This window comes from Lithobates pipiens, unplaced genomic scaffold (assembly GCF_037356315.1).
Source record: "Lithobates pipiens isolate NorthernLeopardFrog02 unplaced genomic scaffold, aLitPip1_a1.2 Scaffold_1, whole genome shotgun sequence".
Taxonomy (NCBI): domain Eukaryota; kingdom Metazoa; phylum Chordata; class Amphibia; order Anura; family Ranidae; genus Lithobates; species Lithobates pipiens.
The window spans coordinates 205,839,413-205,867,237 of record NW_027507685.1 but is presented as its reverse complement, the minus strand read 5'-3'; the positions used below and the strand labels follow the sequence as shown (position 1 = coordinate 205,867,237).

Here is a 27,825-nt window from a genome sequence, read left to right as displayed (position 1 = left end):
GGGACCCCGTGAGTCCGGTTGCGGGACCCCCCGGACTCGATCGCCGCGGGCATACCCGCGATCTTCTTACGGAGCGGCCGAATGAAGAAATGCCGTTGTAAACAGGATTTCTCCATTCTGCCTAGCAACTAGTGACGCTGATCTCTGCTCCATGTGATTGGAGCAGAGATCAGTGTTCACTAAATTAAAGCCCAGCCCCCAACAGTTAGTAACACACCCCTAGGAACACTTAACCCCTACACTGCCACCCACTGGTTAATCCCTTCACTGCCAGTGTCATTTACACGGGAATCACTGCATTTATATAGCAGTGATTGCGGTATAAATGACAATGGTCCCAAAAATGTGTCAAAAATGTCCGATATGTCCGCCATAATGTCGCAGTCACAATAAAAATCGCTGATCGCCGCCATTACTAGTAAAAAAAAATATTAATAAAAATGCCATAAAACTATCCCCTATTTTGTAAATGCTATAACTTTTGCACAAACCAATCAATAATTGCTTATTGCGATTTTTTTTTTTTTACCAAAAATATGTAGAAGAATACGTATCTGCCTAAACTGAGGGAAAAAGTTTTTTCTATATATTTTTGGGGGATATTTATTATAACATAAAGTAAAAAATAATGCGTTTTTTTCAAAATTGTCGCTCTATTTTTGTTTAGAGCGCAAAAAATAAAAACCGCAGAGGTGATCAAATACCAACAAAAGAAAGCTCTATTTGTGGGAAAAAAAGGACGTAAATTTCTTTTGGGAGCCACGTCGCACGACCGCGCAATTTTCAGTTAAAGCGACGCAGTGCCGAATCGCAAAAAGTGGCCTTGTCTTTGACCAGCAAAATGGTCCGGTCTGTAAGTGGTTAAAGAAAATAAAAAAAAACTTATTTCCAAGGGTTAGGCAGCGCCATCTTAAGTATTGTTTTCTAAGTCCACAGTGGAGTGTATTTCCGCCCTTACATTGAGCACTTCCTGTACTGTTAACCAAGCCTCCTTCTCAATCCAACATTTCTATGGCAACCCTGCTTCCCTGTTCATAGCTGACTTGTTTTATTTCATAGTATTTACTTGTGCCGATTGTCTAATGTTTGCCTGTGTCAGTATTACCAGCTTCAGCTGATAAGACTGCAGTAATGGCCAGGTTTACGCTGCATGTGATGTCACATGGGGTGTAAGAGGAAGCTCTGAATGATTATGCAGCCTCCTGGGAGTTTAGTGGTGTGCTTTAAATCAGGGGAGTTCTGGGCATGCTCAGTGACGTCATTCTAAAGAACAAAAAGGATTACAACAATACTAAGAAAGTAAGGCAATATCTTACAAGCAGTGTTCATTAGGGTTTTTTATGCTGATTTACATTAGAAAAAGTTGTGGGGAAGAGTTTACAACCACTTTAACTGCCTTTAGTAATTGAACTGATGTCTATATAACCCACCTGTGTGAATTTTTAATGCAATTGCAACACTTGCAGGTGTCACTTCTGTTTATTATTAGAGATAACAATGAAAGATCATATATTTAAAGAGGGATTCCACCTAAAAAAAAATATTAAAAGCCAGCAGCTATAAATACTACAGCTGCTGACTTTTAATAAATGGACACTCACCTGTCCCGTGTTCCAGCGATGACGGCAGCCGGGGCCGATCGATCGCTCGGCTCTCGGCTGCTGCCGTCACCATTCTAGGTGAGGGAGTGAAGCGAATCGGCTTCACTTCCCGGTTCCCTACTGCGCATGTGCGAGTCGCGCAGCGCAATAGGAATTCTCCGCGCTGTCTCTGAGACCCGTGTGTGTCCCAGCAGACAGCGCGGCAGGACAGGAAATGGCATAGACTCCCACGGGAGTCTATGCCCGGAAGTGGGTGTAAATACCTGTCTTTGACCCCCCTCCCCCCAGAAAGGTGCCAATTGTGAAACCAGAGGGGGGGAGGGTTCCGATCAGCAGAGGTTACACTTTAGGGTGGATCCCCGCTTTAAAGCTGAACTCCACCCTTACCTTCTATCTTGCATAGCTACATATAGTGGGGCAACTAGAAAGATGAGAGAGGCCTGTAATTGTCATCATAGGTATACCTCAACTATGAGAGACAAAATGTGGAAACAAATCCAGACAATCACATTGTCTGTCTGATTTTTGAAAGAATTCATTGCAAATTATGGTGGAAAATAAGTATTTGATTACCTACAAACAAGCAAGATTTCTGGCTCTCAGAGACCTGTATCTTCTTCTTTAAGAGGCTCCTTTGTCCCCGACTCATTACCTATATTAATGGCACCTGTTTGAACTTGTTATCAGTATAAAAGACACCTGTCCACAACCTCAAACATTCACACTCCAAACTCCACTATGGTGAAGACCAAAGAGCTGTCGAAGGACACCAAAAACAAAATTGTAGACCTGCACCAGGCTGGGAAAACTGAATCTGCAATATGCAAGCAGCTTGGTGTGAAGAAATAAACTGTGGGAGCAATAATTTGAAAATGGAAGACATACAAGACCACTGATAATTTCCCTTGATCTGGGGTTCCATGCAAGATCTCACCCCATGGGGTCAAAATGATCACAAGAACGGTGAGCAAAAATCCCAGAACCACATGGGGGGACCTAGTAAATGACCTGCAGAGCGCTGGGACCAACGTAACAAAGGCTACCATCAGTAACACACTACGCCGCCAGGGACTCAGATCCTGCAGTGCCAGGCGTGTCCCCCTGCTTGAGCCAGTACATGTCCGGGCCCGTCTGAGGTTTGCTAGAGAGCATTTGGATGATCCAGAAGAGGATTGGGAGAATGTCATATGGTCAGATGAAACTAAAGTAGAACTGTTTGATAGAAACACAACTCGTTATGTTTGGAGGAGAGAGAATGCTGAGTTTCAACCAAAGAACACCATACCTACTGTGAAGCATGGGGGTGGCAACATCATGCTTTGGGGCTGTTTCTCTGCCAAGGGAACAGAACGACTGATCCGTGTACATGAAAAAATGAATGGGGCCATGTATCTTGAGATTTTGGGTGCAAGCCTCCTCCCATCAGCAAGGGCATTGAAGATGAAACGTGGCTGGGTCTTTCAGCATGACAATGATCCCAAACACACCGCCCGGGCAACGAAGGAGTGGCTTCGTAAGAAGCATTTCAAGGTCCTGGAGTGGCCTAGCCAGTCTCCAGATCTCAACCCCATAGAAAACCCTTGGAGGGAGTTGAAAGTCTGTGTTGCCCATCGACAGCCCCAAAACATCACTGCTCTAGAGCAGATCTGCATGGAAGACATGGAGGCCAACATTCCTGAAACAGTGTGTATGACAACCTTGTGAAGGCATACAGAAAACGTTTGACCTCTGTCATTGCCAAAAAAGGATATATAACAAAGTATTAAGATGGACTTTTGATATTGACAAAATACTTATTTTCCACCATAATTTGCAAATTCTTTCAAAAATCAGACAATGCGATTGTCTGTCTGGATTTGTTTCCACATGTGGCCTCTCATTGTTGAGGTATACCTATGATGACAATTACAGGCCTCTCTCATCATTCTAAGTGGGAGAACTTGCACAATTGGTGGCTGACTAAATACTTTTTTGCCCCACTGTATGCTCCCCTCCTGTACTTAAAGTGCTATTAAAGCCAAAACCAGAAATATAATATATTACAGGTTACCAATCATCAGATGTGGTGGATGCATTTGTTTTCATTTTCCCCCCTTTTATTTCCAGCCGGTGATCTGGCCAGTGACACACCTCCTGTATTAGAGTGCCTATACTGTGGATGAAAGAGCAACAGAGACACCCTTTGGACAGCAACATTGTTAGTCTGGGGGGAGGAGAGTGTTAGCTATATTAGCAGATTTAGATATACCAATAAATTGGAGCCAGACTCCAACTACAGTTTTTAAAGCGGAGTACCAAGTATAATGAAACTTTTTTTTTTTTCTAAAAGTTCATCTAATGAAAATGTACCACTCACTTGTTTTTGATGTCCAGTTTCCTATATAAAAGCAACTTTATATTATTTGTTCGTGGTCCTTCTCATCTTGCCTGTGGGCATGTGAAACTCCCAAGCAGACACTTCCGGAATACGGTGATGCTGAGCTACCAGCATGCACTGCCCATTCACGCGCATGCGCATTAAGTACGCGTCGTAGCATCGTAAATTTTCAACGTTGCCATCACAACGGGCGTCGTTGTCGGAAGTGCCCGCCCCGTTGTGATGGCAACTAATCCCTTGATCTCACGATAATTAGCGGCGGCTAGCCACACTAACTCTTGGGAGTGCACTACCCCAGTACACTACCCCAGGAGACATTGCGCCGCCAGATCTGACTGGCCAGGACAGGAAACGCCACATCAATAATCAATAAAAAGGTAACCCTTAGGAAAGAAAAAAAATTCTTGCCATTTGTCACGGTCTATTATGCCAGTTTGGGAATAAGCTTAATTTGTGAAATTTTGTGGAACTCCGCTTTAAGCAGTTACAGTACCAGTTTTGTTTCTTTAGGGATAAATGTTTTACATAAATACATGTAGCGGTGACACTTTGGACAAAGTGTCTGTCATGTACAAATTTTGTTTTTGCCTCAGAACAGTAAAGGGGTTCTGAGGGTTAATCGTGTAGGTTTAACTTTGACATCAGTTTGGCTGGGCTGTGTTCGAGTTCTGTCTGGTCATGTGTACAGTTAGGTGCACATGACGGGCTTAGAACCAGGCCTGGTTGGACGTTTTAGGTATCGGATTTCCCGGAGCCAATCAGTGGGTGCGCCGGGCCCCGCTGAGGAGTCTGGGGAAGGGTACTTAAGATGTTGAAGTCACGTGTCCTAGGTTGGTTCGTGAGGCCGTAGCGTCCTGTTTCTGACTCTGGACCGGGGAACCCCCGCGAGGGGTCCTGGTCATGGGAGCGTTCCTCGCTCCGCAACATGCTTCTGTCGGCTGACCCCAATAGACCCGCCTGGTCTGGGGTAGGGATCCGTCTGTTCCCGAGTCTCGGAACCGGCTGGTCCGAGGTGCAGTAACTGAGGGAGGATTCAAGTCATCTGGGTGTGCTCTCGGCTTGGAGGGGCACCGCAGCTCGTGCAAGTGACCGGGGGAGGACTCTTCGGAAGAGGGCCGACAAGCTGGCATCACGAGAAGTGCCTGGTTGCTGAGTTGTGAAGGTCACTGACAAATTCACGCTTTTTCCAGTACTGCCAAGGAGACAGAGAACGTTCCAAGTACTGAGGAAAAAGGTTTGTGTTTACTTCTGTTACCAGTTACTCAAGGTCAAAGATTTCACAAGTTCTGGATCAAAGTGCTGACTGCTATAATCTCTGACTAGAGATTTGTTCAGCCTTGAAGCGCCCAGCTGCGAGTGGCTACTCTCTGGGTGGTATTAGAGACTTTCTGATATTAGCGGTTCAAGGTGCCTGAGTTTCTTCACCGTTGCCCTCTGTTCCCATACAAGACTGTGTTGTTGGATGTTACCCCTGCAAATAAAAACCTTTCTAAAGGACTTTTATGGTGTCAGCATCCAAAGTTGTTGGGTACTAACTCTGGGAACCCCTAGATGTGGAAGAACCAGCCAAGCGGAGGTAACCGGTAAGCCCAAAAGTTAAGGCCTCCCTGCCAAGGGTTATGGCCGCTACATACAATACGATTTTATTGTAAGCATCCCTGTCGGTGGTAAATGGTTTATCTCAACCCTCTAACTACTACATCTGCAAGATTTTGTTGAAAAACATTAGACTTGCTGACCAGATCACCAGGAGAAGATAAAAAGAAAATAAAACAAATGCAGCCATCAAATATAAGGATTGGTAAGCTGCAATATATAATAATAATTTGGGTTTGAGTTTAATAACGCTTTAAATCGCTTAGTCTGATTTCACTGCACACTGTGAGCTTCTCACAGCGTGTGTTTGGATCTGCAGCAAGTTAGCAAAAGCCCACCTCATTTCCTGGGTGGAGGATTTCTGGCATATTCTAGCCCTTTCCTCCCAGCCTGACTGCCCTTGGTATGTCCCTTTCATATTTCAGTTTTTTTAGTCGTGGAAGCACAGCATCAAATGTAGGCATTTCCTATGGTGATCTTCATGCAAATACAGGTTGCCCAGGAATGTCAACTCCTCCAGACTGACACCCAGACATAAAGCATTTTCATATTTACGGAACTTCTCCCAAGAGCCAGCCAACTGCTTGAATGAAGGTGGAGGATTCTTTAACCACTTGCCGACCGCCGCACGGCGATATACGTCGACAGAATGGCATGGGCAGGCATATGGGCGTATATATACGTCCCTGCCTTCCCGCGGGTGGGGGGCCCGATCAGGCCCCCCCCCCCCCCCGGTGCCAGCGGCGGTCGGTATCCGTACAGGAGCGATCCGGGATGAGGGGGCGGCCATTCGTTCATGGCCACCCCCTCGCGATCGCTCCTGACGAATGGAAGTGAGGCGTGACATCACTTCCTCTCCTGTAATGTAAACACAGGCAGAGGAAGTGATGTAATCTCTCCTCCGTGTCGGTATTTTTCGTTCCGGCACCGAGGAGAGAGGATCGGTGAGTTGCACCAACACGACACTACACAGTAGAACATGCCAGGCACACTCACACCCCCCCTTCACCCCCCGATCACCCCCCCAATTACCCCTGCCCCCCCAGTCACAGTGACACCAATTGGATTTTTTATTTTTTTTTTGCATTGGTGTCATTTGTGACTGTAATAACTGTTAGGGCAGTTAGGGTTAGCCCCCTTTAGTTCTAAGGTACCCCCCCCCCCCTCCGTCGCCAGTGTCACTAAGGCTGGGTTCACATTGCAGCGGTTTATGAGAACGGATGTGATTCGCACCGCACTGCAGTGCAAATCACATCCGATCTCTGTGCGATTCGAGTTCAGCCATACAGATAGTATGGCTGAATTCGCGTCGCACCCGCCGCAAACTCGCACGGGACCCTTTTTTTGGTCCGCAGCAGAATCGGATCGCATGGGTGTTCACACCATGCGATCCGAGTTTTCAGATCGCACTGCGATATGCGAACTGATCTGGGGGTGTCATTAACATTTCACTGACACTCCCAACAGTTCGCATAGGGCAGTGTGAACTGCCGCCGGGAGGCATGCGATGCGGGAACCCGCCGCGGATTCGTGGCGTTCCCGCATCGCTCCAGTGTGAACCCAGCCTAATAAGCAATCGTTTTTCTGATCGCTGTATTAGTGTCACAGGTGACGCTAGTTAGGCAGGTAGGTATTTAGGTTCGCCGCAGCTTTTTATAGCGCCAGGGACCCCCATATACTACCGCATAAAGCCCCCTGATTGCCCCCTAGTTAACCCTTTCACCAGTGATCACCATATAACTGTTACAGGTGACGCTGGTTGGTTAGTTATTTTTTTATAGTTTCAGGGCACCCGCCATTTATTACCTAATAAAGGTTTAACCCCCTGATCACCCGGCGGGTGATATAAGTTTGAGGGTCAGATAAGGTCTGCGTCGCCCCAGGCAGCGTCAGGTTAGTGCCAGTACCGCTAACACCCACGCACAAAGCCTACACCTCCCTTAGTAATATAGTATCTGATCAGATCTATATTAGCGTCGCCAGCAGTTTAGGTTTCCCAAAACGCATTGTTAGCGGGATCAGCCCAGATACCTGCTAGCACCTGCATTTAGCCCCTCCGCCAAGCCCAGACCAGCCCACCCAAGTGCAGTATCGATCGATCACTGTCGCTTACACAACACGCATAAATGCAGCGTTCGCAGAGTCAGGCCTGATCCCTGCGATCGCTAACAGTTTTTCTTGTAGCGTTTTGATACAGTCGCTGACAGCCTAGGTTCTTTTTTACCTGTGAGTCTCACTAGTGTACCCCTAGATTTAGGGGTGTCTACTTTCCAAAATGGGGTCATTTGGGGGGGGGGGTTGTGCCATCTTGGCATTTTATGGCCTTCAAAACTGTAATAGGTAGTGAGAAGTGAAATCAAAAATTTACGCCCTTAGAAAGCCTGAAGGCGGTGCTTGGTTTTCGGGGCCCCGTACGCGGCTAGGCTCCCAAAAAGTCCCACATATGTGGTATCCCCGTACTCAGGAGAAGCAGCAGAATTTATTTTGGGGTGTCATTTCACATATGCCCATAGCATGTGTGAGCAATATATCATTTAGTGACAACTTTGTGTAAAAAAAAAAAAAATATTTTTTTTTTTGTCATTATTCAATCGCTTGAGGCAAAAAAATTAAATATTCAATGGGCTCAACAAGCCTCTTATCAATTTCCTTAGGGGGTCTACTTTCCAAAATGGGGTCATTTGGGGGGGGGGGTTTGTACTGCCCTGCCATTTTAGCACCTCAAGAAATGAGATAGGCAGTCGTAAACTAAAAGCTGCGTAAATTCCAGAAAACGTACCTTAGTTTGTAGATGTGACAACTTTTGCGCAAACCAATAAATATACAGTTATTGACTTTTTTTTTACCAAAGACATGTGGCTGAATACATTTTGGCCTAAATGTATGACTAAAATTGAGTTTATTGGATTTTTCTAATAACAAAAAGTAGAAAATATCATTTTTTTAAAAAATTTGCGGTCTTTTTACGTTTATATCGCAAAAAATAAAAATCGCAGAGGCAATCAAATACCATCAAAACAAAGCTCTATTTGTGGGAAGAAAAGGACGCAAATTTTGTTTGGGTACAACATTGCATGACCGCGCAATTACCAGTTAAAGCAACGCAGTGCCAAATTGTAAAAAGACCTCTGGTCATTGACCAGCAAAATGGTCCGGTCTGAAAGTGGTTAAAGGAGTACTAAGGCGAGTTCTGTGATGTTTTCAGGAAACAACCAAAATAATTGTTGGTCTTTGGAGCCCTGCAGTAGTATCCACACCGAGGTGGTGCTACACTGTTACATATAGGGTGGGTGTAACCACAAAGTAGGGTTGCACCGATACTGATACTGGGCATTTGCATAAGTACTTGTACTCATGCAAATGCTCCGAGGCTTGACCTGATACCTGGGCAGTCAGGGATGATCGGTGGGGAGAGTTACAAGCACTGATCTTCCTATGTATATTTCAAAATAAAGCAGCTGACAGACACCCCCCCCCCCCCGATCACCCCTAACTTTCCCCTGTGTCCTTCTCCTCCGGTCCCTCTCTCTGTGATCTTCTGGTCTTCCTCCAGTCCCCCTCCGTGCTCCTCCAGTCCCCCCTCCATGTTCCTCCGGTCCCCCTCTATGCTATTTTGGTCCTCCTCCAGTCCCCCTCTCTGTGCTCCTCTGGTCCTCCTCTGGTCCCCCTCCGTGTCCTCTGTGCTCCTCCAGTCTCCCCTCTCCGTATTCCTCCAGTCCCCCCCCCCCGTGCTCCTCCAGTCTCCCCACCACCTCTCCGTGCTCCTCCAGTCTCCCCCCCCTCTCCGTGCTCCTCCAGCCTCCAGTCCCCCGCTCCATGTCTCCCTTGTGCTCCTCCGGTCCCCCCCCCCCATCCCGGATATGTCAGGATGGAGAGTGGAGGAAGGAGCCGGTATATCTGTCGTTTACCGGCTCCTTCCTTTTCTGAATGCACAGTCAGTGATCACTGACTTTGTAAATTCATAACTGAGCATCGTAATCTGTGTATGATGTCTGTGTTTATGAATGGGGCAGAGCCGCTGTCTCCTGTACATTCATCTGTGCTGCTGAAAAAGGGACTGGGGAATCTGTGTCCTCAGTCCCTTTCCCATCTCAAAGGGGATATGTCAGGGGTCTGTTTAGGCTCCTGATATCCCACCAAAGCCACCCCTAACAGGGCTGATAAAAAAAAAGTTGCAATAAATATTTAAAAGGTAAAACGGTAACAAAAAATACACTGACACCACCCTCCCCCCCCCCCCCCCAATAAATAAAGCATTGTAAAAAATAAAAAAACATCAATAAAAATGTAATAAAATTGTAAAATATATATATAATTTTACAATTTTATACATTTTTATTTATAATATTAAACTACTGACAAAGTCCACTGTCATATGACAGTTAAAAAAGTATTAGTAATTGGCAAGTACTTGAAAAAATGTATGGTATTTGTACCTGGTCTTAAAAAAGTGGTATCTGTGCAACCCTAAAATAAAGGTATACATACCCAAAAGCTACCTCATCATGAACAGTTCATTGATATAAGATATAACAGAATGAAAAATTAACAGCATCAAAAGTCTCGAATCCCCCTTCCCCACATGACAATCGTCAAGCCCCCCACCAAAACGGCACCTAAACCCCCCCCCCCCCTCTACTGTATAGACAGTCCCCCCTACAAGGAGCTCCCCTATTATAGGCAGACCAAACAAGACCAGATAGGATGCCTCAAGGAACTGTCATCTAGAGTCTAGACAGCCCTTCACCTAGTTGGATCCCAAGTCATCCCCCACAGTGCACATGCTAGGATATACTTGCTGCAATGACTCATGCCTCAATAAAACAAAGTTCATAGGATGACAAGTATATATGAAAATGCACCAGTGTTAGTGATTGCTGCTGATCGCATGCTAGCTGCTGACATCTCTTCATGACATTGTAGTCATGAAGAGATAAGTGGGCTGTGGAATGCAGGAGTGGATGGATGGATGAGCAGCTGCATGCAGAGTGGATGTGTGATGAGCAGTGCGGCAAAATGGATGTAAAGTAAAGCCTGGTACACCTTATTCGCTTTTTTTTTTTAACCAAAAAACCTGACCGTTCCGGTTTGAGTAGCTGTACTAATTAACCCGACGTTAGTACAGCGACCTGCCCCTCTGAGCTGTTGTGTTCTGACAGGGGGATGGCCCTACCGCCAGAATACTCCAATCAGCGCTCTTAGCCATTGGCTGAGAGCGCTGATTGGGAGCCAGTCGGCTGCTGCTTTTCCAGCATGCACTTCCAACAGAAGCTAGCCAAACAGCCGGCTTCTGTCTGACTGGCTTACACACTGGCCGAAAGTCGGCCGGCATTTGGCCCATGTGCATGGGGGCTTAAAGTGGATGTAAACCCAACATTTTTTTTTTTTTCTTCTGTCATAATGTAGAGTATAATATTTCCTATCATTTGAGCCCAGTCTTGCCACAAAGAGTTAATCTAGCTCTGAGCAATCCTCTTTTATTGTTCAGTGAGATAAATCTTGACAGAGAAATCTTCCTCAAATCTTCCCCTTTGCTGTGAGTGACAGGTGATTTACATATCTTGTGCACTAGCCTAAGAGACATGCATTATTTTTTAATTCCCTACCACTCCTTTCTTCTGCTGCTCTGCAAGGATTGGCTGTTCCACACTTCAGCATGATTTGGCATGCTGAAGTCATGTGGGGACTTTTCTGGGTTTTGACTGGATGTTTCGTGATCATTGCAGAAGTTCAGTGTAAAAAATACACAGGAGAAAATGCATGCTGATAAGGGGAGAGTAGAGGTGGGCGGGGAGTCTACTGACATCACGACTCCACCCACTGAACCCTGGAGGACAGACCCACCCACAAAATCTGCAGTTTTTCGGGGTCTCATAGCAGACAGAGGGGAGACATTTGACAGATAAGTATACATGCAGGAGGCACGTATATCCTTCTAGATAACCAATATTGCAGTAGTTTAGACAGGATGAGAGTGGGTTTACATCCACTTTAAAGTGCCCTTTCCAAGTCCATTACATACAAGGTATGTAATGAAAGCTGTTTTTAGTTATACATTTTCTGGGCATTTTGATGAGGGTGAAGGCAAATATTATTAGAATAAACTTCTAACTAATAAAACAATATGGGATGATGTCAATAAATGTCTATACTGCTGTACGGCCCTGCGTGTAAGGAGCATCCACTCCTTACACGCTTCTCAATAATACGCCCCTTTGAGAAATCCACCCCCATTGTATGAACTCTGGCCATCATGCGGCCTCTTCTGTATGCATCCGCCCTTTGCAGAGTTGCACGAGTATCGGAAGTGTGCGGCACAATGTAGTGTTAATTGCGCAGGCGCCGTGTACAGCTGATTAACAGCTGTTCATGTTCAGAGACTTTCGGCGTCTCCTTTGTCCTCCGTACTGTGTAAGCGCTGCGCCTGCGCAGTACAGGGCGGACACTATCGTACAGGGCGGACACTATCTGACGGGGGGGGACCTTTCTCGACAGGACACCGGTCTCAAGCTCCTGCTATGCGGGGAAACCCACATCCAATTCGCACTAGTATGAAACCCAGCCTAAAAGTAGCAGTGGCATCAGCACTGTACTGCACATAGCCTGAGCAGAGCTGTGGGAGGGACAGAGCAACGCCACCCACTACAGGCTGCCTGCAGAAACGAGGAGGGGGCGGAGACAAGACAGGTTCATGCTGCACAAGGAGAGAGAGAGCAGCATTTATTGGTCTTTATTGCAGCAATCTCCTGCACAGAGGCAAACTTTTACACTGGATTACTGCACAGATTAGGAAGAAATACATAAAACACACCACAATTCAATTAGGAAAATGCATACCTTTTTGTATTTAGGCAATATTTGTTTCAGCCTGGAGTTCCGCTTTAACGTCCTCTTAACCACTTAAGCCCCGGACCAATTTGCAGCCAAAGGACAAAGCCCCTTTTTGCGATTCGGCACTGTGTCGCTTTAACTGACAATTGCGCGGTCGTGCGACGTGGCTCCCAAACAAAATTGGCATCCTTTTTTTCCCACAAATAGAGTTTTTTTGGGTGGTATTTATTCACCTTTGTGGTTTTTATTTTTTGCACTATAAACAGAAAATAGAGCGACAATTTTGAAAAAAATACAATATTTTTTACTTTTTGCTATAATAAATATCCCCCAAAAATCTATAAAAAAAAACATTTTTCTTCCTCAGTTTAGGCCGGTACGTATTATTCTACATATTTTTGGATAAAAAAAATTGCAATTAGCGATTATTGATTGGTTTGCGCAAAAGTTATAGCGTTTACAAAATAGGGGAACGTTTTATAGCATTTTTATTAATATTTTTTTTTACTAGTAATGGCAATCAGCGATTTTTATTGTGACTGCGACATTATGGCGGACACATCGGACATTTTTGACACATTTTTGGGACCATTGTCATTTCAGTGCTATTTAAATGCACTGATTCCTGTGTAAATGACACTGGCAGTGAAGGAGTTAACCCCTACACTGTCCCCTGGTGGTTATGTATGATGTTATGTTTTTTTTTTATTGTAGGGGGCGTGGCCTGACATGTGACGTCACTGATCGCCTTTCCCTATATCAGGGAACAGACGATCGGTGACAGCCACAGTAGGAAGCACGGGGAGAGGTTTGTTTACACAGACCTCTCCTCGTTCTTCAGCTATGTGACCCGATCACGGGACACCAGCGGCAATCGGTCCACTGGTCACGGTCACGGAGCTCAGGACCGGGTTGGGCGCACTGCCGGCGTGCTTCTGACCCACGGCTGGGCACTTAAAGAGCAACGTACAGGTACACGCTTGTGCCCAGCCGTGCCATTCTGCCGACGTACATCGGCGTGAGACGGTCCTTAAGTGGTTAAAATGGAACTTTACCCATACAAACTTGATGGAAAATAATGTTCTTTAGCAAGGAACATATATTCCACATTAATAATTATGCTACCAAAATGAGTGTGTGCTGTAACTTGCCTCCAGCATTGCTCCTGTTTCTTTCGGGAGGCTGCATTTTGCTGAAGCCCAGATTGCCTGAGCAGCAGTAATCTGTAGCCTGGCAGCAGATCGGCCTCTACAAATTTGGCACAGTGTCTAAAAATGGAAAGCAACTGAGCATGTGCAGAACAAGGTGAGCCAGTGTATTACTCCATTTTAAACACACAGGCTTATTTTTATTGTTTTACGTAGCTATAGCTGTAATAGGGCCAGCCTAAAGTCATCTAGCGGGACTTAATTTTGTGACTAAAGTTCCTCTTTAAAGTGGATGTAAACCCTTGCATATATCCAGTGAAGTGAACCGCCTCAGATGATACACAGGGATGAAACAAATCTCCCTACGTAAGTTTTACGTGTATCTGCTGTCTTCAGCTTCCTACATTCTTTAGAAAGTGCATATTGTGTTAGAAAATGTTCTGTTTTAGCAGTGGGAGGGGAGTCTGGGCATACACTGTGTGTGAGCTAATTGGAGGAAAGGCACACACCTCCTCTCCACATCCCAGTGCTAAATCTTTAATCCAGTTTCTAAATTGCTGCATTTGTACATTCAAAAGCCAATATAAAGGAATAGTAGTGGTAAAAGAAAGCACTTGTGGATTTAATTAACCTTTTTCTTTGGTTAATTCTTCTTTAAGGGGGTGTGGCAGGGGACGTATCCTATGCCTACATACATTTGCTAGTAGGTGTCCCTCATTCCCATCTCAAAATGTTGGGAGGTATGTATAAGCACCATCCCCGACACAAATTTCAGGCTGGTTTTATCTCAGTTGTCGGAGAGCTTGTCAGAAGTTATCATGCTGACAACAGAAGATCCAAGCAGCAGAAAGACACGGGACTTGGGCTTTGGAGAGAGATAAGTAAACACTACGAACATATGTACCCAGGTCAAATTTCATGAATGGGGTTTACATCCACTTTAACCAGTTTCCGATCAGCCGCCGCAGTTATACTGCGGCAAGGTGGCTCCACTGCGTGAAACGATGTACGGTTCGTGCACTGGCTTTTGCGGGCGCACGCACGTCGCCGGAGGGAGCTCGCATTCCACCGGCCACCCACTATCGCGGGAAAGAGAGGCAGAACGGGGATCTGCCTTTGTAAGCAAGGCGTATCCCCATTCGAGAGAGAGAGATCAGCTGCTCCTAATGATCAGGAACAGCGATTTCTCTCTACTCCCAGTGAGCCCATCCCCCTGACAGTTAGAAGGCACCTCCCTAGGGAACACTTAACCCCTTCCCTGCCAGTGCCATTTATACAGTGTTCAGTGCTATAAAAATACACTGATCAATGTATTGGTGTCACTGGTCACCAAAAAGTGTCACTTGGGGTCAGATTTGTCTGTCGCAATGTCGCAGTCTCGCAAAAAAACGCAGATCGCCACCATTACTAGTAAAAACAATAAAAAAAATTTTTTTTTTAAAGTCCCTAAATCTTCCCCCTATTTAGTAGGCGCTATAATTTTTGCGCAAACCAATCTAATATACGCTTATTGCGATTCTTTTTTTTAATTTTTTTTTCTTTATACCAAAAGTATGTAGCAGAATACATATTGACCTAAACTGATGAATACATTTTGTTTTTTTATGTAGTGGTACCCTTGTAGGGGCTGCTAAGAAATGTGGCCTACCTGACACCCTGCCCGGCATTCCCAGACACTCCAAGACAAATTAACAGTCCCTTGCTTTGATTTTGTTGTTTTATTGGGGGAATTCAACTTGGCTGGGGCATGGGAAATATCAGATGCCCATTCGAATTATAGCAAAATTGCTAGGGACAACTATGTACACTCCGTCAAACTCCTTCTGCACAACTCTTGCTTACAGACTAATACACTCTCTTTAGGAGCAGCTAGTACATGTTTATGCCTGATACTGGCTCACCCAGGCCTCAGAAATTGCCCTTTGCAGGCAGGGATCACTGGTCCCTATAATGAAGCAGAAAATATGTAAGTCCTGTTAGTGCTAGCTATTCTTCTGCTGGAATACTGCTCCCAGTCAGTCCTCTTCAGGCCCTGCCAGCCCTCCTGGCTGCAGCTGCCCAACTTCACTGCCCTTGACATTGCGATCCTCGCTACTGGCTCCATACCCAGCTCTGACTGTTTCCTCTCAGTCCTCGCTGGCATGCCTCTCCAGTTCTCACGACTGCACATGTCAGTCACCAGCCCTCTTGGCTGGTGAGCTCCTTCAAAGGCCCTGGCAGCCTAGCCCTCCATCCTCAGTTCTTCCACCCAACAACTCCTCCCCATCTGGTCTGACCCTGGGTATTTCAAGGAGGCCTGCCCCCGCCAATCCTAGTTGGGGATTCGTGAGACCCCCCAGATAGCTCCACCTCTCAAACCCTCCTCTTCTTCTAGAACCCTCCAGAAGGAAGAGGGAGGCAACAATGGAGTAAAGCTGTCTGAGTCATAGCTGCAGCAGGCCACTCCCTGCCCACACAGATCAAAACAAACAGGCCTACACTACAAAAATCTTCACTTCTAACTAGGTAGTGGGTGCTACATTTATTTGTTTATTTGTTTTTTTTTTTTATATGTATTATAGCAGCAAGTAAAAAAATTATTTTTATTTTTTTCAAAATTGATGATTTTTTAGTCTATAGCACAAAAAATAAAAAATTGCAGAGGCGATCAAATATCACTAAACGAAAGCTCTATATGTGGGGAAAAAAAGGACATCAAATTTATTTGGGTACAGTGTTGCAAGGCCACGCAATTGCCACTTAAAAAAAAACAGTGCTGTATTGCAAAAAATGTACCTATCAGAAGGGTGGGTAAATCCTTCCGGGCTGAAGTGGTTAAGTAAAGCCCTGTACTGCCCCTAACAGCCACTAGGTGTTCTCACTGTACTGATGGCAGTTGGTTAGGGCTTAGTGCTGACTTATGTACACGGGACGTTTTTAACCACTTTCAGACCGGACCATTTTGCAGGCCAATGACCACAACACTTTTTGCGATTCGGCACTGCGTCGCTTTAACTGACAATTGGGCGGTCATGCGACATGGCTCCCAAACAAAATTGACGTCCTTTTTTTCCCACAAATAGAGCTTACTTTTGATGGTATTTGATCACCCCTGCGGTTTTTATTTTTTGTGCTATAAACAAAAATAGAGCGACAATTTTGAAAAAAACACATTATTTTTTACTTTTTGCTATAATAAATATCCCCCAAAAATATATATAAAATTTTTTTTTTTTCCCTCAGTTTAGGCCAGGCATGTCCAAAGTCTGGCCCACGGGCCAATTGCGGCCCGCAGTTCGGTTTTGAACGGCCCGCCTGGTCTTTCTCAATTTAGTGTGCCGCGGGATCAGGGCTGTCAGATGAGCCCAATCCCCGGCACTGTGAGAAGCTCCGTGAGCTTCAAAAGTGAAAGTAAAGTGCAGAGGATTATGCTGTGCTCTCTGCTTCCCCCTACAGTGCAGTACCCAGCTGAATGAGGAAGCTGCAAAGGTACTGTACTATGCTACAAGCTAAATTAGTGTGAAAAAGGGCTTTATTCATGTGTGTGTGTGTGTGTGTGCACATGTGTCTGTATGTGTGTGTATGCACATATGTCTGTATGTGTGTGCACATGTGTCTGTATGTGTATGTATGTGTGTGTGTGCACGTGTCTGTATGTATGTGTGTGCGCACATGTGTCTGTATGTATGTGTGTGTGCACATGTGTCTGTATGTAGGTCTGTACGTGTGTGCATTTATGTCTGTATGTATGTGTGTGTGCACATGTGTCTGTATGTATGTCTGTGTGTGTGCATGTATGTGTATGCGTGTGTCTGTATGTATGTGTGTGTGCACATGTGTCTGTATATCTGTATGTGTGTGCATCTATGTCTGTATCTGTGTGTGCACATGTGTCTGTATGTATGTCTGTGTGTGTGCATGTATGTGTATGTCTGTATGTATGTGTGTGTGCACATGTGTCTGTATATCTGTATGTGTGTGCATGTATGTCTGTATATCTGTAGGTTTGTGCATGTATGTCTGTATCTGTGTGTGCACATGTGTCTGTATGTATGTCTGTATGTATGTGTGTGTGTGCGCATGTGTCTGTATGTAAGTCTGTATGTGTCTGTAAGTATGTGCATGTGTCTGTATGTATGTCTGTATGTATGTGTGTGTGTGTGTGTGTGTGTACGTATGTGTGTGTGCACATATGTATGTCTGTATGTGTGTGCATGTATGTCTGTATGTATGTGTATGCATGTGTCTGTATGTGTGTGCGGCGTGCATTTGTCTGCAAGTGTGTGCATGTATCTGTGTGTATGTTACGTTTAATCCGGACCCCCCCCCCCCCATTCTTATACCATTAAAACTGCTTTTGTAGGGCTTGTGTGTGATATTAGCCAGGACTGCTGCTCTTCTGAAAAGCAATCCATGCACAGATCTCTTTTCAGAGGCATTTGAATGGCGGTAAAGAGGCATTATGTTGCCTCCTCACCACCTGTTTTAATCCCATAAATGCAACATCTGTGTGGCTGCGTACTGTGTGTAGGGCAGCCCATTAATTTCAATGGACTTCCCTACTCACAAATGCAGGGAAAGAAGTTCCCGAGTTTTTTTTTTTTTTTAAATTGCACTGCACCAAAAGCACCCTACATTTTCCAATGTGTGGGGTACCATTTAGAATTAACGGTACCCCCTAAAGTGCAGAGCATTCGTCTGTGTGTTGGGAACGAGCGCGACAAAGGCAAGAGAATTCTTGTTGGTCCGTGTATTAGCGCTCGGATGGACACACTTAGACCGAATTTTCAATGGTTCAAAGAATGTCGGGCAAAATGGTCGGCCCTCACGCATGTTCACTTCATCAAATCTGGCCCTCTTTGAAAAAAGTTTGGACACCCCTGGTTTAGGCCGATACGTATTCTTCTACATATTTGGTAAAAAAAAATCACAATGAGTGATTATTGATTGGTTTGCGCAAAATTTATAGCGTTTATAAAATAGGGGATAGTTTTATGGCATTTTTATTAATGATTTTGTACTAGTAATGGCGGTGATCAGCAATTTTTATTTGACTGCGACATTATGGCGGACACATCGGACAATTTTGACACATTTTTGGGAGTATTGTCATTTATACAGCAATTAGTGCTATACAATTGCAATGCTTCCTGTGTAAATGACACTGGCAGTGAAGGGGTTAACCAGGGGGTGCCAGTGTAGGAGTTAAGTGTGTCCTAGGGGCATGTTACTAACTGTGGGGGGGGGGGGGGCTGGGCTGTGTGTTGGTGAACCCTGATCTCTGCTCCAATCACAGGAAGCAGAGATCAGTGTCACTTGTTGCTAGGCAGATCGGGGAGATGCTATTTACAATGGCATCTGCCCGTTCTCCTTCCCCGTGAGACGATCACAGGTATGCCCACGGCGATTGAGTCCGCGGGACCCGCGATCGGACTCACGGGGGTCCCGACCGGCACGTGCGCGCCCGAGGCGCGCATGCGATGGCAGGGCGGCAAATTCAACTGGATGTACCCGTACGCCAGTTTGCCTGCCCATACCATTCTGCTGACGTACATCGTCGTGCGCCGGTCGGGAACTGGTTAAAACCTCTCCTGAACGATTTAACTTGACAGATGGTATCCGACGTTTTAAAAACGTCCGTTATGCTGCGTTTACATGGTGCATTTAGTCACGTTTCCCTTTAGAAGCGTATTTTTTTTTTCAAATAGTCAAAAAATGTATCTCCATTATAAACGCCTTTAAACGAAAAGCTTGTTTACACACGTTTACAAGCTGTTACAGGCATTTGGCATTTCAAATTAAAAATGGCTGATATACTGTAGCTTAAATTATTACAGATTTATATAGCGCTGACAATTTATGCATCACTTTATATACTATACATTCACATCAGTCCCTGAAAAAGCTTGAAAAAGCTTGTTAGCTGGCCATATACACAGTGAATGGTTGAACACAGCCAATGCTGTCACCACATCTTTTGGTACAACTTTAGCCCTAAACAGGTATGTTGTGTGAAAGATCTTTCCATAACTATGCACTTTGGGGATAGCCAAGCATGCATGTTTATATCTATGGAGGAGAACACAGAAACTTCCACAGTGCCAGCTAACCACAAGCGGAAAACAATATCAAAAGGCAGAACTTATTTAAACCAGCTGATCGATTTTCTCTCAGAAAAGTGTTTGTTCAGTAGATGTCAGACATTTACAGGGAGTGTCATTTGCTTCCTGATCTGACTGTATCTGGCTAGATCTGGCAATTAATGTCTTGTGACTGTGAGAACCGAATGTGTTATGCAACGCAGTGAAACCAATCTATTACCTATAACCGCCAATATTGATTCAGAGAGGCGTAGAAGTACCTTTGTATTCTGTTATCTTTAGTAGAAGATTAACCAAATGAATAATGATAGCTTGATGTCACTATAAAAATCATAATTTCCATCTGTCACTGATCTATTTTAAGATCTTTACTTCTAGAAATGTATGGTAAAGTTTAAAAAAAAAATAGCGATTGACTTCCGTATATACTGTAATCCCAAGATTTTTCTCATGACGGGTACAAATTGTGTAGATTCTTGACTTCTTGTCCCAGTGGGGACACCATCTATATGCAAAAACAAAATATGCATTAGGCATATTGATGTGTATAATAATGTATGGAGTAAACATTTATATACATTGATTCTTTATGACTACATTTCTGTATCATAAATGTTTCACTGTTATCGGTTTTATTATGCTTACTATTATTATGAATTACCCCTAGGGGACTGTGACATTCAGTTTACTCGATACATTATTATACACATCAACATGCCTCATGTAAAAGTCCCAACCCCACTTCTTTTTGTTTTCGCATAACATCTAGGGATGGAGGTATGCTGATGTTATTCTAGGATGAGACAGGTCACATTCTTCTGGTTTACCATCTCTATGCAGTTTTGATCCTCTTCCATGTATACATGGGTTTCCTCCAAAAATATTCTGGTAGGTAGGGGATGCAGGAACACAATTGGAATTTGAAGGAGGTGGAATTTCCTGATCATTTCGCAATCAGCCTGTTTAGCTGATTTGTTTATCACTGCTCTGTTAAAGAAGTCCCAGACATCTCTGACCAGTTCAGTTAAAGCGTTTTTAAACCCAAAACCAAAAATGTATAATATTTCAGCTTACCAACCATTAGCTGTGGTGGCTACATCAATTTTCTTGCTTTTTTTTTTTTCCCCTCTGTTTTCACCTGGTGATCCGACCAGTGACAAGCCTCCTGTATTAGGCTGGGTTCATACTGATTATTATTATTATTATTCAGGATTTATATAGTGCCAACAGTTTGCGCAGTGCTTTACAATATGAGGGCAGACAGTACACTTACAATACAAATCAATACAGGAGGGATCAGAGGGCCCTGCTCGTTAGAGCTTACAATCTAGATGGGAGGGTCAAGTTGAAACAAAAGGTAATAACTGTGGGGGGGATGAGCTGATGGAGAAAATGAAAATATAGTTAGGTGTGGGTGGGGTAGGCTTCTCTGAAGAGAAGTGTTTTCAGGGATCGTCTAAAAGCTAATAAAGTAGGAGATAGGCGGACAGATTGGGGTAGGGCATTCCATAGGATTGGAGAGGCTTTGGAAAAGTCCTGGAGGCGAGTATGGGAGGAGGTGATGAGGGAGATACAGAGCAGGAGGTCTTGAGAGGAACGAAGAGAACGAGTGTTGAGAACACTAATGCCAGATGAGGCTCGCAGCAGAGGTCCTTTGTGTCCCTGTTCTCTGTTTCAGATATGAATCAGGGCTAAATTTGTACCTGACTTCGGTCCTGAAAGGGAGCCAAAGACCCACAGGACTCCTATGCAAGCCACTCCGCAGCCATAGAGAGCCGGTCACAATCAGTCAGTCACACCGCAACACCAATCTCGACAAAGAGCCTCTTTACCACATGATCAGCCGTGTCGAATCATGGCTGATCACAGTGTAAACAGGAAAAGCTGTGTATCCTGCGGCTCTGCTGACAGGGCAGGTCTGCGCTGATTGCCCACCCAGGTCTACCAGGGATGCTGTCAGGACCACCAGCGATGGTGATCATGGATGGCCACCAGGTATGCCACCCTGGACCACCAGCGATGCCAATCAGTGTCCATCAGCAATGCCTGCCAGTGCCATCAGTGCCACCCATAAGTACCCATCAGTGCAGCCTTTCAGTACCCATCATCAGTGCCACCTCATCTGCTACCTTATCAGTGCCCATTAGTGAAGTAGAAAACGTACTTATTTACAACATTTTATAATGGAAACAAGGAAAAACTTTTTTTTTTCCAAGTTTTCTGTATTTTTTTAGTTCTTTAGCAGAAAAAAAAATGCAGAGGTGATCAAATACCACCAAAAGAGAGCTCTATTTGTGGGAACAAAATTTATATAAATTTTGTTTGGGTACAGTTCAGCATTACCACTCAATTGTCATTTAAAATGTGACAGAGCTGAAAGCTGAAAATTGGCTTGGGCAGGAATGGTGGAAAGTGCCTGGTATTGAAGTGGTTAAAAGCGGTAAAGCACCGCTAAAACGAGCAGCGCTTTACCGCTAATGGCCAGCACTTTCAGTGTGAAAGCCTAAGGGAAAGAGAGCTTAAAATAGAACATAAATGCAGCTGCCACGTCTAAGCCCCTGTACACACGGTCTGAGATTTCCACAACCAAATCCGTCGGATTTTGTCCGTCAGATTTAGTCTGACGGATTGTGTCCGAAACTGTTGCATACACACGGTCGGACTAAGTTGTCGAAAAATCCGATCTTTTAGAACGTGATGACGTAATTTCTTTACGATGGGACTAGATTCAGGCTAGTAGCCAATAGCTTTGATGTAGGAATTTGATCTGAGCATGCGTGGCACTTGGTCCGATCAAAATTCTCTACACATGATCGGATTACGTCCGACCGGCCCAGTTGGTCGGGAAAAATTTCCAACATGTTGGAAAATTGGGTCCGACGGAGATTCAGACGGATTCAGTCCGATGCATACCACACACAGTCGGATTATCTGACGACACGGTCCGATAAGACGCATTCCGACGGATTCTCTGACCGAGTGTACGCACCATTAGAATAGGTAGGCTGCAATATAATGAATGTTTGCTTTTGGTTTTAATACCACTTTTAATGGTAATTTCGTTTTTGGGAGCCCATTCTCCATCGCGCACTCCCCTTGATAAGAATAGAGGGTAGCATAACACTTTATTATATATTTCTCTTCACTTTAATGAAATGTGTTTGTTTATACTATCCAGACACATGGCTGTATAGCTGGAAATCCTCACTGCACAAATTTTTGGCATACAAGGAAAAAAGTACAAACGTCTGATACAAAGGAGCATGTTCTCAAAGGCAGTTTGGCACATGTTATGTTCCCTCATGTACACTAGATGGAAGTAGAGACTTGTTAAACTAGATCATGCTGGACCAGCCTTTCACAATCAGGGTTTCTCCAGAGGTTGCTAGGTGTTCCGTGAGCAAAGAGCATAGTCTTCCATTCAGATAAGTTCCCACTGAAACCAATGATCTTTTTAGCTATCTGTAAAAGTGGATTATTCCCACTGACGACAAATGTAGGGAGCATTCTTCCCACTGACCATCACACTAACGTTCAGTGAGCTGTACATACAGTAATTATTAGCAGGGGTTCCCTGAGACTAGAAAATTATTTCAAGCGTTCCTTTATGTTAAAAAGGTTGAAAAACACTGTGCTAGACCTTCCATCGATCTTAAAATTGTGATTGTATAGTATACTAACAGATACATTTTCAGTACAAGTCTACCCCCTTTTTGTAAGGGTGGAGCAGTATATGAGTACTGTTTGAAACTTAGAACTAGAGGGTAGTCCCTGAAAAGCTTGTCCTGAAAATGTAACTTTTATAGTGCCAATAAAAATGATCATAGACAGTACTCAACTGTGATCATGCTAGGCGTAAGGCCCCTTTCCCACATGTGGACCATTCAGATCCGCCTGTCAGTGTATTCAGCGGCTCTGAACTGTCACTCTATACAGCTCTATGGAACATCGGATGTCAGCGGCAACATGTCCACTGACATCCGATCGGATCCGCAAAATCCAGACGGATGCAAACCCTATTTTCCATCCGTCTGGTGGATCGGATCGGATGAAAATGGACAGGCATTCCGTAATCATCCGATTTCCACCCCCCCCCCCCCCCCCCCATAGGGGAGAGCGGATATCTGACAGGTACATCCCTGCACAGAGTGCAGAGACTGACTTCCACGCTGAGCAAGCAGAGGAGTAAAAACGGACAGCCCAGTGTGAAAGGGGCCTTAGATAGTAAAGTATTTTTTTTTATTCTCTGATGCAGCTGTAAAATAACTGCATGCTACACATTCTCCAATTCAATCCATCCTAATGTCAGTCAATCAAATGTAAATAAAGGGCTTGTGTGCAGAGTTGTTTCTGATAATTTTGATTAATTCAGGTTGACTATAAAAAATGTTTTATAGTCAATCAAATACAACGATACGAAGATACGGTCTAGCTAAATGGCAGTTTCCAGACTGAGATGTGACTGTGTGCATGCAGTAAAAAAGAGTTCCTCTTAAAAATGCTTTCCCATGTCACTACACACCTTGCGTAATGTATGTTGCAATTCAGAGGAAAACCCATGCCCTCTGCACCAGTCCAGCATATCTCTACCACCTCACTCCCCAGTGACAGAAAGGGGGCCTGCCATGGACTCAGCTCATACCTCATGCATGCACTTGTTAACTCCTTCCTTCCCATAACATGTGGCCAGGCTATGGGTCTCTGTTCTCTGCCTTTTGGCTAAGATCAAGTGTAGTATCTGTTCTTATCAGTTACCAGGAGGTGGCGCTTGCTTCCGTCCCTGTTCTACGGTGAGGTGGAGCAGGGATGGTGGTTGCTATGCAAAACCTGCTGGTGTGAAGGTGACCCGGAGTGGTTCGTAGCCGAAAGGGAAGCCTTCTGATGAGGATGGAGAACCACTGATCGGCACCAGGGGAGGGGACCCTGGCCTTCTGGCTTGGTTTGTGGCAGCTTTAGCTCCGGTCAGTTTTTCAGGAGGGAACGTTTGTTCCCCTTTCTCCCACCAGGGGGGAACAGCCTGTACTTCCCGAATGTAATTAGGTAGGAGTGATGGGAGCGAGGGTGAGGCCTGATGGTAAAGGGCTCTCACTAAGCTCCTGGATCTCCATGCCTTTCTAGCTGGGGTAGGGGCTGCTGTGGTCTGGGCTGGGGGGGTCAGGGATGCTTCTGTTGAAAAGCCTATGGTGATGTGCCCCTGAAGTGGCAGTTCAGGGGTGCCTTACATTCACTGTGATTTATCACTTTGAAGACTGGCTCCACGGACACTTGACTGTATACACACTTTTCACACCTGCCTCTAGGGCCAGGCCTTTTGGCTAGGACCAGAGGAATTTTTGATTCCTGGCCGGAGGGCCTGGTCATTGTGTTTACACAGTGGCCACCTTTTTCACTCCTCCTCTCCACTATCCCTTCCCCACTTTTTATTTATTTTATTTTGTGTGTTTTGTGTCACTGCACGTTTGGCAAGTAGGGTGTCGGTCCTCGGACCTATCCTGAAAGTCTTGTGGGAGGGTGGACATAGGCCTTCTGGCTTGGTTTGCCCTTTCTTTGGGGGGTCTCCCTTTGAGGGAGCCCCTACCCTAGTACCTGGGTGGGTCTGTTTTGGCAGTCCTTCCGGAGAAAGGCTGTCGTCCGGATTTGGCTGGATGGGCCATGTATTTGGTACCTCAGTCCCTGTCTGGGGGGATCAGGGTAAGGTCCTTCCTTGTGGAGGACAGCAGACACCCGTTGCACGTTTTTGTGAGTCACTCTTGATGTGTGTCCACTTTTTTTGGCACCGGGTGGAAGTTTTTGGGTGTGTTTTGCACGCCATAGGCTTTTTTAATCGAAAAAAATGTGTCTCTGTAACACGAGTTCAGTCCTAGTTTCCTTGGGAAACCGACCACCAGGGAGGCAGCCAGATCACCGTCCCCTTTCGTTACCAGAGAACCCATTACCTACATTAGGTACCACGCTTCACAATTGGTTGCAATATACCTTCCACTAGGACTTGGTTACTCGTAGCAATTGCATTACGCCTTTTGCTTGTCTTGCAACATAAACCTTTTGTAGTGGCTTTGCTTCATACCCCATTGAGCTTTTACTCACCCTAGTTCTTTCATATGCCCAGGAGCCATCATGCACCCCTTTAAATAACTTCAGACCAGGCTCAGAACACTGGATGCAACTTTTACTTGAAATATATTGACCATACAGTTCAAAATGAACATTAGCAAAAGAACTTCCTTAACGTTCAGGCTGCCCAGGCATACCTCCATAAGGTAGTGGTTCATGCTCGATGTTCTCCAGAGACTGGTAGAGCTCCAGACTCCCGGTGCCTACCGACGGACTGCAAGGCGCAGCTGTCCTCTGGTCTACACAGTGGTTACGGCATTTCTCCTCGAGCGGGGGGCCTTGGAACCCAACCTTTTTTATAATACCAGTAAATAGGCTGACTCCAAAAAGCCCAGGAACTGTGGACACAACATTTACCCTTTCCCCAGCCTGGGTCAGCCACTGTCTAGTTAATAAACCGTAGGTAACCTGCCTACAAGCTTCTTTCCCCATTCACAGGTTGTGTCTTATTAATGGAAGCTTTAGGAGGGGTGGAAAAGGTGGGCATGGTCAATAATTCCTGATGAGCACATATGACTTGTCCCTTGGCTCGTATTACATGATACATCAGTCAGATTGGTCTAACCCAGCCAGCACAGAGTGCCTCCTTGCATCAGAGTCTTCAGGATTCCCCCTTTACAGTGCAAGGGAACTCTGACATAAAGGGGAATGCTGACATGATACAGGAGGTGGACAGATGCTGTGGACATGATACAGGAGGTGGATAGAGGCTGCGGACATGTTATGGCCAGAGGCTGCATACATGATGCAGGAGGTGGACAGAAGCTGCGGACATGATGCAGGAAGTGGACAGAGGTTGCGGACATGATGCAGGAGATGGACAGAGGTTGCGGACATGATGCAGGAGATGGACAGAGGTTGCGGACATGATGCAGGAGGTGGACAGAGGTTTGCGAACATGATGCAGGAGGTGGACAGAGGTTTGCGAACATGATGCAGGAGGTGGACAGAGGTTGCAGACATGTTGCAGGAGGTGGACAGAGGTTGCGGACATGATGCAGGAGGTGGACAGAGGTTGCGGACATAATGCAGGAGGTGGACAGAGGCTACGAACATGATGCAGAACGTGGGCAAAAGCTACGAACCTGATGCAGAAGGTGAGCAAAGCCTACGAACATGATGCAGGAGGTGGACAGAGGCTGCAGACATGCTTCATGTATTGTTTGTCCCCCCCCCCCCCCCCCAGGGCCCCAGTGCCCCGACTTTTGTCAACTTCTCCAACTCCAATCCAATTCCATTTGCTCACCTCACCTTCTAATCTGGACTTGAGTGCCAGTGCTGGTCCAGGTCAGGGGCTCCCAGGCAGTCGGGCCACGGCCGGGAGTGAGAAGGAGAAGTCGGGCACTGCGCTTTGGGCAGCCGTGGGTCTGAGCCAGCATTGCTGAATGCCGCCAGGCAGAAGGAGGTGAGACTCACGGGGTGGAGACTGAAGATGCAGAGTGAAGAACATCAGTGAATCCCTGGCCGCAAATCCGCCGCGGCCAGAGAAGAGGAGGTGGGTGACCTTGCAGCACTAGCGCAGGCCTCACTCTGAGAATCTGATTGTGATGTCACTGGATGCTAGATGCCAGGCAGGGCAGCCCTAGCAACCAGTTTCCCAGCAATCAGCTAGTAGGATGGCTTTGTGTCCTCATTTCATTCCGGGACACTGTATTGTCCCGCAATAAAGGTGACAGGAAACACATGTGAACTGTGGGACGCAGCTGCTAACGGGAAAGGCGTTCCTGCTTGGAAAAAGTGCAGGAACGCTGTTCCCATCCATTCCCACAGGACTCGAGCCCTGCTTTTCTAGCTCTTTTAACACTCACTTTTTTTTACCCCCTGGTAAATGGGTCCTCGAGATCTTGACCAGTTAAATGGTTGCAGTTTTAGGGAGCCCATTCTCCACCACAGGCTCCCCATTCCTAAATTGGTGTCCTGTGCACCCTGTGTTCATTAAAGTATATGTTACCCCCAACATTTCGTATTCCTGATATATGCCTGTTGTTCCATATACTTGTTAAAAAGTATCCTGTTCTCTTCGTATTGCTTCCTTTGTGTGAAATTCCTCATGATCCTGCCAGTCCTATTGCTTTTCT

At 45.4% G+C, this 27,825-nt stretch overlaps 1 protein-coding gene and 1 pseudogene across 1 annotated transcript in view; both read left to right on the top strand.

Annotated features, from left to right (window-relative positions):
* LOC143982295 (calpain-2 catalytic subunit-like) overlaps positions 1-27,825 on the top strand; it is a 260,340-nt gene that overhangs the window by 122,558 nt on the left and 109,957 nt on the right. The window lies entirely within an intron of this gene.
* Positions 24,333-24,465, top strand: LOC143989535 (U2 spliceosomal RNA; annotated as a pseudogene).